Source organism: Acomys minous (assembly GCF_964271855.1).
Source record: "Acomys minous genome assembly, chromosome: 1".
Lineage (NCBI taxonomy): Eukaryota > Metazoa > Chordata > Mammalia > Rodentia > Muridae > Acomys > Acomys minous.
This window is the reverse complement of record NC_140483.1, coordinates 19,449,725-19,464,797: the sequence shown is the minus strand read 5'-3', so window position 1 is coordinate 19,464,797 and position 15,073 is coordinate 19,449,725. Positions and strand designations below refer to the sequence as shown.

The following is a 15,073-nucleotide window of genomic DNA, read 5'->3' as shown; positions in this document are numbered from 1 at the left end:
TTGGGGATGCGGGGTGAAGTTTTGATGACGAACATGGGTAACTAGCAATGATCGCTCACACTCCGCACTACATCCAAAAGGGTTACCTTGGCTCTTGGCATGACAAGTACCACATTAGTTGTGGCTGTCACGATGGTAGTTATTACTCCTGAAGGGACTCACTGAACAAGAGACACTGATGTTGTTGTACTCATTACTATGGCACCAGGGGCATTCCTGAACTTAGTTGAGAGACGCTTTTCTTCCTTCAAGTATAATGCTGAATCCTGAGTCGAATCCATCATTTCATGCATATTCACCATGAAGGAAAACTTAACTTGCATCTGAGAGGACCACTGTGCCTCTTCAGGAGCCCATCCTACCCTTGGCTGTCCCCACTTGCTATTTACCAAAGGTCACTTTTATGTACCAACCTGGTCTTACAAGGTGAACTGTCTGTTTTTAACATGCTATCAAGTGCAGTTTAAAGCACTCAGGTAGAGCCCTGTTATGAAATAGGATTTGAACTCAGTTGCCACTGGTCACATCGATGTACCCAAACTTGTGCTCTGATAGAAAAACAAACATTTGGTTAGCTCTTTGCACGAATGTGGAGGACAAGGGGGTAAAAGCAGAAAGAAAGGAATCTGACCTCTGGGCACTCACTTTCCAATCCTGTGTTCTGGCTGCTGTTCAAGTACACAGAGGCTGGAAGCACCGCACCTGCTCTGCCCTGCCCTCTTTGACACGGAAAGCCAGCCAGCACCAGATATGAAACCAGAAACAAAGAACATGGGGACTTTTCTGTAGCCTGGTCCCTTGAACCTTATTTTTCTAAAGAAGTATACCTGAATGAGACTGGCTGGTCCCCAATAGTTTCTGGGTTCTTATGACTGTGGTTCCAGGACTTTAAGGGAAAACAAACAGCTCAAATTGAGGCTGTTGGCTCTAGAGTACAGCAAAGGAGTGCAGAGCATGGGCTGTCAAAGGTGGCTCCTTAGGATGGTGTGGCCACCACCAACTCTAAGCACTGATATATCACAAGTCCCTGGGGGCGGATGACAGCATGCCAAAGTGACACGTGACAACCAATAAGCTAAAGTCCTGAAAATATGACATGTAAAAGCTGTAAACTGTTGAGAATAAGGAAGTGACGATGTTTTCCAGCATGGTGCCTGCTTCTGTGAGGATCCTTGCTAAATGAAATCCATGATGCAAATTCTCATTTTTCACTCCGTTCCCATTTGGTTTGCTCACAAATTATCTAGACTATTTTGATGGTGTGGTGCTGCTGGTGGTGCTGCTGGTGCTGGTGGTGGTGGTGGTGATGGTAGTGGTGATGGTGGTGGTGGTGATGGCGGTGGTGGCGGTAGCCACACTGTGTATGTGAACCACACATATGCGGGTGTTTGCAGAAGCCATATGAGAGTTCCATATTCCCTAGATCTGGTGTTACAGGTGGCTACGAGCTGCCTGACATGAGTACGGGGAACAGAACTCAGGTTGTGTGGAACAGTAGCAAGCACTCTTAACCATTGAGCCATCTCTCCAACAGCCCTTGCTTTTTATGTTTAAGACAAAGCCTTGATAGTACCCCTTGTTAGCCTGTAACTTGCAGCAATCCTCCTGCTTCACATTCCTACACGCTGGGATTACAGGTACATACTCAGCGTACTTTACATATGATACAGCATTATTTAGTAGTCCTGGGGATTGAATAGAGGGTGGACCACATGCTAGGCAAGCATACGACCTCTGGTTTATAGCTTCAGCTCTTGCCTGCACTGTTTCCTTGTTAGTATTTTATTTACTTGTTTGTTTTTCACAAGTGAGCATTGAGACACTGGAAGGTAGGATATATCCAGCTCTCTTTACATTCCTAGTGCCTGGCACATAAAAAATGCAATCAAAACTGGTGAAGTGTGCAAAATCAGACCCTTGACAAAAGGGCTGACATTCTCACCCAGTGACCCACGTGTTGGCACCATCAGTGACTCTGTCACGTTTCAACAGAGATCCTTGCTTCCAGTCTACATGCTGTAAGTACTTCAAGTATCTAAATATCTGCCCTATGCCAGCTACTGAGGGGGCAACGCAGATGGAACACAGCTTCTCCATTCCTTCAGCAAGGCAAGTCTCCGTCATGAATCACACTCTGTATGTTCAGAAGCCACCCTCATAAATACTGCCGGGTTTATTTGATAGCTCTGGGTGTCGTCTGAAACAGAAAAATCAGTCCAACCCCAGTGCAGTTACTATCAACTCCAGAGCTCCAGGCCTCATTTGGCCAATGTTGTCATCATATGGAGACAATCTGAATTCTGCTGCCATCAAAAAAGCAAGGGCAGTATCTAATGCAAGGATTAGGAATGCGGATCAGCTTTCGTAGCACCGCTTGATGATTATAAAAGTACACTTTCGTGTTGCCGTGAAAGGCATTTCTGGTAGCCAAACTATTGTGCTGGTTGGTGTGTGGCAGATCTTGGTGGCCTCTCTGCCTTTGATCTTTCCGTTTTCTGAGGTTGTGAGATCTTGCACGCTACAGTGATAATCTGGGAAAACATACAACCACTATAAAAGGAAAATTTTCTACTAGTCCAGGAATAATCTCTTATAGCAAAACCACCTGACAGGACCATGTGGGCACATACTACCCGCGTGAAGACTGAAGATATTTTTACAACTGTGGATTATTTTCCTCCCTTTGTACAAATCCATATGGTGCCTATTTGCACATCAGTCATCTGCAGCACTGTCTCATTCAGCTCCAAGAATAGAATTGAAAATGTTTGCTCCCAATTTCTATAAAAATACAACTTGGTATTAGTTGTTCTGTTTTTTTTTTCCCCATGAGTACGTTTCTCTATGGTGATGGCATGTCACCTTGACTGGCGTTTGATGACAAGTGTGAATAAAGCCACCATGAAATATGGGTGTTCTGCTCTGGACAAATTCGACTCAGTTCTTTCTCTACTCTCTGCTGCTTCCTCTTCCACAAGGAAATGTCCACATTCTTCCTTCAAAGAACGATAGCTATTGATTGTACCATGAAAAGTCCATCTAGGGCCACAGGACTGTTACACCTCACCTAGCCAATCTGCCTGTACATCCATCTTCCTACCCAGCTACCCAGCCACTCATCGTCTAGTAGAGAGCGGTTGAAAGGTTTGTCCACTATTACTCGGAAGCCTTTCCCAGGGAGATGTCTGGCTGTGGTGTATGTGCTTCCAGAAATAAAATGGGAAGAGAGGGGGCAGTGATGTTCTACCAGCATGCCTGTCTAAAAAGAGCAGAGAGTGATTATCCACCAGCAAGCAAGAGTAGATGCAATAGTCTCATTCATTTCCTGAGTCCTGACCAGAGGCTTCATCTGCTACTTCAAGGAATTCTAAGTATGATCAAATAAGCCAGTCCAAATGAGGCATCTGGACTATAGGAGACACCGCGTTAAGAGTGGGAGACAACTTGAGCACATGCATTACAGAGGTAATCCATTCTGATGCCCTACAAATCCTTTAGTCCAAACAGAAGGGGGCGGGGAGTCATCGCTCTTAGAAAATTCCCAAATCGCTACAGTGCCTGAAAATCTAAGGGGGAGAGGCAGCGCCGCCACTGCTTTACTAGCCCCCGGGGTTGGAGGAAGACATTTCTGGGTTTCTCTGTGAGACTGGGGAAGTGTCACTGGATCTTAGCCTTGGGGAGTCTAAACTCTGAGATGAAGACTGAGATAGTACTGAAACAAACAGTAGAAAGCAAAGATCCTATTTAAGCAGCAACAATAAAAGGCTTTCCATGTCGGCAAGCTTTTCCCCAGCTTGGGGAGACCTTTGGCAGGCTGCGCCTTGGATCTCTGTGTAAATCACCTTCTTGTACTGTTGCTGATTTAGACTCCTTCACAGCAGAGTCTTGTAAGGGAGCCCAGTGTAGGAGAGAAAATGCGGGGACGGGAGCAGGAGGCTGGATTCTAGCACTAGTTCTATAATGAACCAGCTCATAGCTTTAAAAACAAAACAAAACAGGCGACTTCTGTGCTAATGCTGTTATGGCTATAAAACCAGGAGACTAAATAAGTTATATCTCTGTCTAAAGCTCTAGGACTTACGGTACAGCAAACACACAACACACACCATGAAGAGGCAGAGGCAGGAAGGCAGTAATGACAGCAGCACACAGTAAGACCCACCCGGCTCTCCAGGGAAATTCCTAAAGTCTTCCTTGGAAAATGGCATTTTGCTTCTCCCAAACTCAGGAGACCTTATTTGTGCAAGTCTTTACTGGACTCCCCGCTTTCCACCTTGTGCCCTTATCATTGATACACGTGTCTTGCCTTCCTTATGAATTCTAAGCTCCTTCAAAACATGGTCTATCTTTTGCTCTCTTCCCATGTCCAGCCTGGCTCCATAAATACTTGTTAAATGAATCAGTGGCTCTGCGAAGGGTGTCTGACTAGCTCTTCTTACAAATAATTATTCTTTCTACTTCAAAGATAAATTTGGGACCCAAACCCTCCAACTTATTTATCTCAGTTTACAAATTGAAGTCTCAGTTCTAAAGTACTTAGAGTGATGAGCTGATCTTTTAGCAAACTTCATGGACATCCATTCTGAGGACTGTTCCATTAATATCAAAAGCCCAAGTGATAGTAACAACAGTAATGATATTATCAATTGAACCAAGAACAATAATAATTGAGTTTTTTTTTTACTGAGCCACCTTTCTAGCTCAGAACATAGGAGAAATATTTCAGATCTAAACTGAGTAAAGTCAGAATGATTCTTTCTTATATTATTTCCCCACAATGTATTGTTTTTAAAACATGATAATTGGTTCTGTAACAGTGCTGACCTCTACATGTGATTTTTTTTCATTCATTCATGTGCCAAACATTAACTCATGGCTCAGGAATAATGTAGCATATCAAAGATATAAAGATGAAAGAAATATGGTCTCTTCAAAAGATAGTTCAGAAGTAAAAAAAAAAAAGCCTACGAAAACAGCACATGAGGTTCTGAATGCAGACAAACTCTCACTTTTCAGGACACAAACTGTACCTGCCAACTATAACCAACTTATTTTACTGTAAAGTATTGATGTTGAAGGCCAAGCACTTAAAATACAAAGACGTATGCCATGAGGTGTCCCCACGAAGACTCTTCTCTTGTGACATAGCCATCTGGCTCAAGCAAGGCAAACTCAAACAGAGGAGAGACAGCCTGTCTCCATCCCTGTTTGTTTTGAGCATGTAGAGCTTTCATGATGCTACTGCGACCTAACTCTGTGCATGATGCGTTTCCCCCACCACCACCACCCGTCAACTAGATCCCATCCATCCCAACCTACAACACAGATATTTTTGGCACACATTTCCAATAGTGGCAATTGCAAGTGTCAGAAAAACTGTCATTCAAGAAACCCAACTCACTACCTGTTGAGTGAGATTTTTATATTTTGTTCCCCCAAAGACTTTTTTTGGTCTGATAATGTCTAAAAAGTCCTTTGCAGAATTATTTTAAACTAATAAAATAGAGGGTATTGTGAATATATATGCATATATTATTTAAGTAATAATAACCAATAAAAAGGACCTGAATAATGCAAGCATTAATCAATACTATCCAGAAGGAAGTTTAATAACTATTATGGTTCTGAGGTTCTGACCAGTGTCAGCCATGCTTTGGAATGTTTATATCAGCATAACATCCTACTCACCTTTCATTCTACATGCTTGTGTTAACACTACTATTTTTTGATGCATTCATTGCTAGGGTAAGATATTTCCACTACAGGCCAGTAGAATTCAAGATGTAATTCTTCCCCCATTCAAGTTCTCAGAGTCCCCTGAATTTTTATAATACTTCTAATATAAAAATCATCTAAATGTTTTAAGCCTGTCCTCTAAGCTTGGCACGGTGAGCTTTTTGTGTTGTCCTAGTACTCAAGAGAGCCAAGGCTGTGAGTTCTGATCCAGCCTGATCTACATAGTAAGAACACATATAGCAAAACAAAACAGAACAAAAACCAAAAAAAATAAAAAAGAAAATGTTGTCTGAAAATAACACAGAGAAAATTGGTCTCGTTAAGCTCTTCAGTTTCTCTTAAATTAAGTTTTCCATCTGAAAACAATGACATCATCATTCCCAAATTTTCAGTCACATTATCACTTTCTTCTTCACCAGCAGGAATTTTTTTAACTTTCAAACTAAACAATATAGTCAGTAAATGAGCTTGTATTCCAAACTGCTACAACCAGCCTGCACAAACTCCTCGGAATAGAGGACAAACTTATGGTAGCACCTTGGCATCACCTATAATCATAGGAAGAGTTGAGTTGGTATTTTTTTAATACTTAGGCAGTAAGATATGTTTGTAACGGGAAGAAATTTTTAATATTTGCTTGACCTTCTTACCAAAATCATTATTTTAAAGCACTAAGGGGTTAGGTAAATCAAATCAAAGAAAGCAAGGCAAGAAGGAAGAAGAAAATGAGCGAGGAATGATCCTGAGAGGAGGGAGGATGAGAAGGGGAGAGAGAGACAGAGAGAGAGACACAGAGAGAGAGAGACACACACACACACATACACACACACAAACAGAGAGAGAGAGAGAGAGAGACAGAGAGAGACACACACAGAGAGAGGGACACACACACACACATACACACACACAAACAGAGAGAGAGAGAGACAGAGACAGAGAGACAGAGAGAGAGACAGAGAGAGACAGAGAGAGAGAGACACAGAGAGAGGGACACACACACACATACACACACACAGAGAGAGAGAGAGAGAGAGAGACACACACACACACACACACACATAGAGAGAGAGAGAGAGAGAGAGAGAGAGAGAGAGAGAGAGAGAGAGAGAGAGAGAGAAGAACACCCAGGGCAGACGATGGAGTTTGCTATTTGTTTAGCTCCTGGTAGACATGTGTGTTTGAAGCATTTAGAGACCATATCTCCGAGGAGATAAAGAGCAGTCTTCTATCCCAGATCTAAATTAAGTGTAGCTGCATCTTAGTGGATTCAGACAAGATACAGTTGTTATGCACCAGCTCTGGTCTGGGAAATAAAACTCTGAATAAGAAACAGCCTCTGTCCTCAAGGACAACTTGAAAGTGGGTAGAAGATGTAAGCAAAAAGTCACACAAAAAAGCCTCAGCCCACACTCAGCTGGATGGAGAAGTATGAAGCATGTAGAAAGAGGTGAAGAAAAGATGTAAACTACTTACGGCAGAACAGACTTCCTGTTGTCAAGCAGCCTTGTATTTTCAGAGTGTCATGGATGATGACTCCTATCAAATACCTTTGGTCTTCCCTATGATACTGAGTTGCTAAATGTCCTCTCTCTCCTTTACTGTGGTAACTTATGTCCCTGAAGTGTGTTCTGTAGATAACACCTCCTCTATACCTAGGAATACTTGAATGAAGGGTAAGGAAGGTGGGTTTGAAACCGGAGGTCCCCAAGAACTGGGGCTGGTGATACTCTCTCTTTCTCTCTCTCTCTCTCTCTCTCTCTCTCTCTCTCTCTCTCTCTCTCTCTCTCTCTCTGTCTCTGTCTCTCTCTTTCTCTCTGTGTGTATGTGTATTTATATGTGAGTTGGGGAGTGGAAGCCAGAAGACTTCAGGACTTCAGGTGTTGTTTTTCAGATGCCATCTACCTTGATTTTTAAGACAGAGTCTCTGACTGGCCTCATGCTCACCAAGTAGGTGAGGCTGCATGACCAGCAGGAGCAGGGGTCACACTGTGCCCTATGGGTTCTAGGGCTTGATCTCAAGGTCAGTTCTTTACCAACTGAACTATTCTGAAAGCCTGAAGTGTTGATAAGCCCATCTGTAAAATGGGGAGCTGTTGATTATACTAGCTAGTATTTTTGTAAAACCTGCATATAAGCTATAAAACCTTTAGTGAAGTCACATTTGAGGCAGCTGTTTTTTACAGAGAGAAGAGCATAAAGCTGAAGTCTAAGAGTAGGATGAAGCACAATGCTGCCCTTTTCTGTTTTAGTGTAAAGAAAGAACTCAATAGAAATGGTTGGCTTTCCCGGAAAATATGTAAAAAGTGAAGCCAAGTTGCCTTACTTTCCTGGGATACATATTTTTCAAAATGTCTAGATAATGCTCTCGTAGATCTACAGAGTATTAATATGACTTCACTCTCTGAAGCCAAGCAACATTTCTAGACTGCCTCCTCTAAAGTTTAGAAGGAAAGGAAGTTTATATTCTTTGTTAACATGAAGTCTCGAATATACATACTTGAAATCCACATCTCTGTGTCACTCAAAGGTCTTCATAAGGAACAGTTTGGAGTAATCTCTTTGAGTAGAGGATGTGCTCCTGAGACTTGAAGCTTGATCTTATGCAAGAGGCTGGCACAGCCACTAGGTCTCGGAGAGACTTAAGGCTGAGAATGTCTTCATGTATTTAGTCTATGGAACACAGTGAACATGTAGCTACCATGCCCACTTGGATATGCACTGAAATCAATATTAAAAGGAGACATGCAATTCTATTGTTATTGCCTAAAGAGGCTTGATAGCTATCTATGAAATGGATGCTTTTTATGATTGAACGAATGGTTATATTTGCAGCTCTTCATTGCTGAGGTTACATAAACACTCATGAGTACCTGCAGTTTTGTTGGAGACTAAATTCAATGATGTGAGTGAATATGCCTCTCGCCCTGGCATGTGGCACGCATTCACTAACTGTTAGGTGAATTGTAGTCTGTCACATGGGTAACGGGGGGGGGGGAATTAAATATCTCTTGAAAAAATCTGATGAAATTTAGATTCCTAGCAAAGGCAATTGGTGGAGCAATTTTATTTTTATAAAATAAAGTAGCTATAAAATATTTTTATAGATACTTAATCTTTATTAGCTAGAAGTCTATCTGTCAGATTTCCCCCAACGCAACTAATGTAATAAGAAAATACAATGACATTCTTGTTATAATTGCATGAAAGCAGTTTGAGGCAAATGCAGCTTCATGGGTGAACAGGCTAGCTTCCTTTCAGCCTTAGGTCACAGTTACAGAGCCAGGCTGAATGGTGGTCTGAAGGCAGCAATAGCTCCACCAGACAATGTCAACTTAGAATTTCCTTTGAGATAGCTATGAGGTCCCCTGCTCAGTGTCTTCAGTCCTGCTTGCTGTGACACTGGATAAGTGGCAGAAGAGGGCAGAAGAGAATTATGCGGCAATTTGTACTAATCCATACAGTGGAAGTCATGTTTGAGAGTATTTGTGTTTTTGGCCTCCTGTTCTTCCAAACCTCCCCTCTAGAGAATCTGCCCAAAACCACCTATTTCCTTTCTTTTTGATTCCCTTGCATAAAAAAAGAATCAGAAACAGATTTTACATGAACTATTTGCATAAATATGTCTTCTTACTATGGTTATTGTACTAACCAAAATGTTCTAACTATAAGTTTTTTTTTTATTTCAAAGTAATCTTTAAAAGGAGACAGGTACTGTGGTTTATTTGACTATCTGAAAGGAGTTGGGGGGTGGGGGCTGCTGAGCCACAGTGAACCGAAAAGCATCAGTGGGGGCTCTGGGTCTGTGAACAGAGGCGAGAAATCTCATGCTGTTCCCCAGTCTCTGAGCCTTGTCCTTTTTGTCTCCCTTACTATTCTTACATCAGAGTGCTTGGTGCCACGAGGACCCGGAATGAATCTATCCCTTTCCATGGAGCTTCGGCATCGAGGTATTGCCCAGTTCTAGAGAGCAAGGAGGAGTGTGACAGAAGCCAGAGAGAGGGGAGGCACACAGTGACCTCATTCTTCTCCCAGACACTAAAGAATTTTAACTTTGTCCTTGAAACTTTTTTTTTTTTAATTCAGGGGCACCACACCTCTAGCAGACTACAGTGCCCTTAAAAAAAAAAAGTAGCTATGAATGCTTTCAAGGTCTCATTCATGCACACATGGGCAGCTCCCTAAACGACCTGAAATCCACCCTAGGATATTGGAGCCACGCTTTCTTGATAAAGCCACCTAGGCTTTCCTTTCTCCTAGGCATCTAGCCCTAACCCATGCCTTCTCACTCCGAGAAGACCACAGCTTTCCCAGAAAGCTGTCTCCAATGTGGGTTCTAAAACCCCATTCTGGCCTTTCTCCGCCAACCCTCACATACATCAGTGAGCTGTCTGGTGGATGAACTAAAGAGAGCAAAGACGCAGGATCTCCCAAAGCTAGCATCTCCAAACCACTAAAGGACACCTAATGAGGACACTTAGAAGTCATCACTGCCAGTGGCACTTAGAAAGCACAAGGAACTCAAGCTTGTTCTTTCAGAGTCATCTCTGAAGATAAAAACAGCACAAGAAAAAAAAAACCTAGTAGTCAGGAATTAGGCTCTAACTAGGAGGGGCTGGGTTTAACCATCTCTTATCTCTCATAGGCAGATACGTAATTTTTGGTTTTGTTAGCATGCCTTAGATTCCGGCTATCACCGAAACAGCCTTTACCACATGTCTGCTTTTAAAAGCTGGGTTTCCAGAAATATTACTGATTATGCAGAGGCCTTGACTTTACACTTGAGACACATTTACAGTAATGGCTGGTTTTGCTGATAAACCAGCAAAAAAACAAAACAAAACAAAACAGAAAAACTATTCTTCTCCACAAAGCCTCAAGGAACCTATTCTTCTTTTTCCTCTCTTGCCTGTATTTGGTCTCCCACTCTTTCATCTAATAGTATAAAATTTGCTTGAGTAGAGTCAACAAGTGAACCTAGAAGAAACAGACACCGAGCTCCCTATGAAACAGCCTGTTGCTTTCCTTATTTCAGGCAGCTCCAGTTCTGAAGCAAAACCAGGAAACCAACCCTCGGGGTGACATATCTTTTCTTAAGACTCTAGACTGTGTATTGCAGAGGGAAGAGGGTACAGAGCTTGAACAGGCTTTCTGTAGCCACTGGAAAATTGTTGTAAACCCATCGCTTCTTTTCAGAGTTTGCATGCTGCCCTCTTCTGGCTCGTGTGTCCAGGCTTGTCAGCACACCAAACATGTTTATTTCAACCCCACACCTGTGTGCGATGTACCTGGGAACACAGAAAAAGAGTGTTGAAAACCTTCGGGACATCTCATTGAATGTATATCCTTGAAGCTAACCAGAGGAAATCGACTCATTTTTCCCTCAGGCTCCCGGATTCTCATTTGAGGCTGCCCACCATCACCGAGTCTCACTTCACATTCCTGCTGCGTGAACCATCTCATTCTCCACCCCGCTTACCTCCCACACGGCTCTGGGACTCATCTTGACAAATTAATGCTCCACCAAGGGCCGGGCCTGTTAATGTGCTGGGAAGTCAAGGGGGTTTTCCTCCTAGAAGTGATGGCCGTGGCAAGTACGCCAAAGTGATAGGTTAGTGTTGCAATGGGTGATCTAAGGACCACATTTTTTTGTAGCCTGATATGTGATCAGGTTTGGTTTTATACATTATTAAGTCCATGTGTACAATTCTTAGAGACAAGAGAGTTATGTGATATGAGGAGAAGCAAGTAATTGAAGAAGCAGATGCCACCATAGATCAAATTTATAATTACATGTCTTCCCCCTTCTAAGCTATTCGTCTTACATGCCGGTCCTTTGTGGCACTTATCTGAAGTCCAATACGGGCCACATTTTCTTGGGTTGAAATAACTCATTATTCTTCTCCAAATAGCTTAAAAGAGACTAACGCTGAGCTCTTGCCCGCCACTTGGTATGTCTGCTGCCACGCTACTGGAGCACAAACGTGGCTGGCCCAGCCTGTAAGGTGCCTGAAAGAATGCAGTTCCTCCTAGTTTGCCCTCCAAGCAGGCAGGCCAGTCATCTCCTATTGGTAGAACTCAGGACCCAACCCTACCTGAATTGGTAGGATTCAGGACCATTCTCTTGAATCAGAAGAGAACTAAGGTAGAGGTGTTTAAAAAATATTTAAAGGCATGTGATTTGTTTAACTTATACCATATAAAATTTGAGGAAATCTAGATCTCTGTCTAGCTATTGTGAGACTTAAAGAGAAACATCATTAGAGTGCCCCTCTCCGTAAAAATGATAACACAAAATAGTGAATGACCTACGAAATCGTGAGTTTTTATATATGCGGACACCTTCTTATCCAGATATATTTGAAAAACCACCAATACCTCAGCCTATACCAAGTGAATGTATTAAGGCTTTCACTTCACCAGTACCAACACACCCAGCATGGCTTCAGAGTTGAATGGCAAGAACAAATGAGTTTCAGAAGACTGATAAATGCTCATAATAAAAGTACGCCAGCAGCAGGACGGCTTAGTTGCACCAGCCTAATGACCCGAGTTTGATCTCAAGATCTCAAGAAATGGCTCCCTAAAGTTTTCCTCTAACCTCCTCACATGTACCACACATACACACCCACTCCCACACCCCAATAGTAATGATGATAATAATAATAATTAATAATAAGATGTTGTAACTACAAATAGACTTCAGTTGGGTCAGTTGTGTGCACTGACTAGTGAACATTTTACAAACAGTTACTCTGGTGATGGGTGGTACAAAATGTATCGATCTATAGCACGACCACGTTCCTTCTTAAACACAGCTTTTACTTGACACATCTACTGCTTGTTGTGACTTTTTGAAGCACGTCACTCACTTTAGTCAAAGGGCAAAAATGCAACATTTTCCTGTCACCATGGTAGAACTACGCATGCATTCTTCTTAATGACGAACGTGCACATTCATCTGATTAAAAGAAAATGGGCCAGCTTACGTTCTCCATGGTGATATGCAAAGCGAATAGCTTTCTTACAGCCTCCTTATCTTGCTTGGCCGGGCACAAGATCTGGGATAAGGGCAACTCTGAACTGTCAGTGAACGGGCCTCTACCGGGAAGTACTAGAAGCTGCCTGAGTAAGGTACCACTCAGAGTCAGCATCTGAGTACCCACACCTGCAAGCCTGGCATCCTGAAGAGACCCCCTACTCCCCAGGTTCCCCACTCCAGGAACTTCTTACACAAGATGGGGCCCATGAATATCAGCCCTGAGGACTGTCCAAAACCACGACCAACCCTTTATCACAGTTACTCAGTCCCTTTGGCTTTTCCGGGAAGATGGAACTGATTAAGCAATGTTAATTTAATCATAAGTAATCAACATGGGAAAAAAATTACATAACCAACTTCAAAATTGTGAATCAAACACGGCGAAATTCCAGGAAAATAGCTGTTTTGTCAATGCTTTCCCCCCCCAACACACAACTTTCACCTCAAAAATAAACATGGAGAAATTTATACGTTTGATAATTAAACAAAACACAACTATGAAATGACATGGCCTGAAAATGTCTATATTTTGTACAAAGTCCTCCAATTCATATTTTTAACTATGTAGCCCAGGCTGGCCTGGAACTTACAATCTCCCTGCCTGAGCCTCTTGAATGCTGAGATCAATTCACACACTTTTAACCTAATTTGAGTGAGTTTGGAACCCATTCTGTCGGGTTCTGAAAGACAAATATATTTTTAATTTATCAGTGAAGGTAAGACTAAAACAACTACCTTTTTAAATTGCTGCCCCACTTCTTTTCCTTTCTCCTTCAGACACAACCTAAACACGCAGTGATATCTCAGCCATGCAGCTATATCCACTTTGGCCACATGCATACAGAATCAAGACCATGCCCAAGTCTACTGTGGCGTCCAGCACATTAACGTATTAGGTAGGCGGACTATAATTCTAAGCCTGCTTTCTAAACAATTACATGATGGGTCATCGTTTTAATGGAGGTCACCAAGGGGTACCCAAAGGAAAATGTGCAGGTACTAGTGTTATTTAAAAAAAAAAAAAAAGATCGCTGTGAGCAGTGGAGTTTAAAGGTCTCGGCTTTCCACCTACGCAAAATCCAATACATGGATCCACCTGGTGGCCCCAGGCATACCGAAGCAAAGTAATTACCCGGAGAACTCAGGAGGGCTTCTCTGGGAATCAGTCCCGCCGACAGTCGTGAACGCACCCCAGGTGCCTTGGAAAGGCAGAAGGCAGAAACCTGTGCACATCAGATAGGTTGTGACAAGCTGCCTACCTGCAATGATGAGATGGACGCTTCCTCGTCGGGTCCCTTGTGCGTCTCGCTGAGCCTCTCCTCGGTGTGAATGACAGGATCCACAGCAGGCTGTGCGCAGGATCGCCCCGGGCAGCAGCAGCCTGGTTCCGCTGGAGGCTAGGGAAGCAGCGGCGGGTGTGCTGAGCGAGCTGAGCCCAGAGGAGCGCGTAGAGGGTCGAGCGCGTCCCGGCCCCGCCTGCAGATGTGGAAGGAGCTGGAGACAGCACTGAGTCCTCTCGGGCGCTGCGTGGGGATATTATCACAGGCTGAGATTTCTATTGGCTCGGAACACCAAACAAATCACACCAGTCACCCCTCCTTCTCGGCTTTACTCAGCTCTCGCCGCTCATTTAACCCACAAATACTGCGCGCTCTCGCGCTCTCGCGCACGCATGCTACACACACACACACACACACACACACACACACACACACACACACACACACACACACACTTCAGTAGCTCGCAGTGTTTCTCCTTTCTTCCTTGCAGACTGTGAGCAGCTCTTTACATTTTGTTTCTCAGACGTCCAATCCAAAGCTTGTCATGTGGAGAAATTCACCATCCTCTTAAGCCGCAAAAGCTACTCATGCCTTCAGCTCTTCCTCTTTATGAATATGAAGAACGTAGAAACACACACACACACACACACACACACACACACACACACACACACACACGTGTTGTGTGTGTGCATGCTCACATAGAGCCAGATACCTTTTGTCTTGAATAATTGTGGATGGTGAAATTAAAAGTAAGCTGACCCCTTGGCCAAAAAGTGAGTTTAACTAATAATAAAATTCTAGGATGAATTCCGTGCGAAGTACCCTATGTTTAGGTTTGTTTCCTTTTACATATAATGTTTTGGTCATTATTATCCCTGTTTTGCCTATTGAAAGCTGAGATTTCTAATATGAATAACTCTATTCGGCATCCAGAGAATATAGACTAATGCTGTGTATATTTGGGCTGGACATGAGAGACCAGCTCACTGTGATGTTTACTGGACGCTGGCTT

At 43.0% G+C, this 15,073-nt stretch overlaps 1 protein-coding gene across 1 annotated transcript in view; it reads right to left on the bottom strand.

Moving 5' to 3' along the window:
• GREM2 (gremlin 2, DAN family BMP antagonist) overlaps positions 1 to 14,516 on the bottom strand; it is an 83,385-nt gene extending 68,869 nt beyond the window's left edge. The window contains exon 1 of the mRNA XM_084792840.1: positions 14,035 to 14,516. The gene's annotated coding sequence lies outside the window, so the exon portion shown is untranslated. The remainder of the gene's footprint in view (positions 1 to 14,034) is intronic.
• Between the last annotated feature and the right edge of the window lie 557 nt (positions 14,517 to 15,073).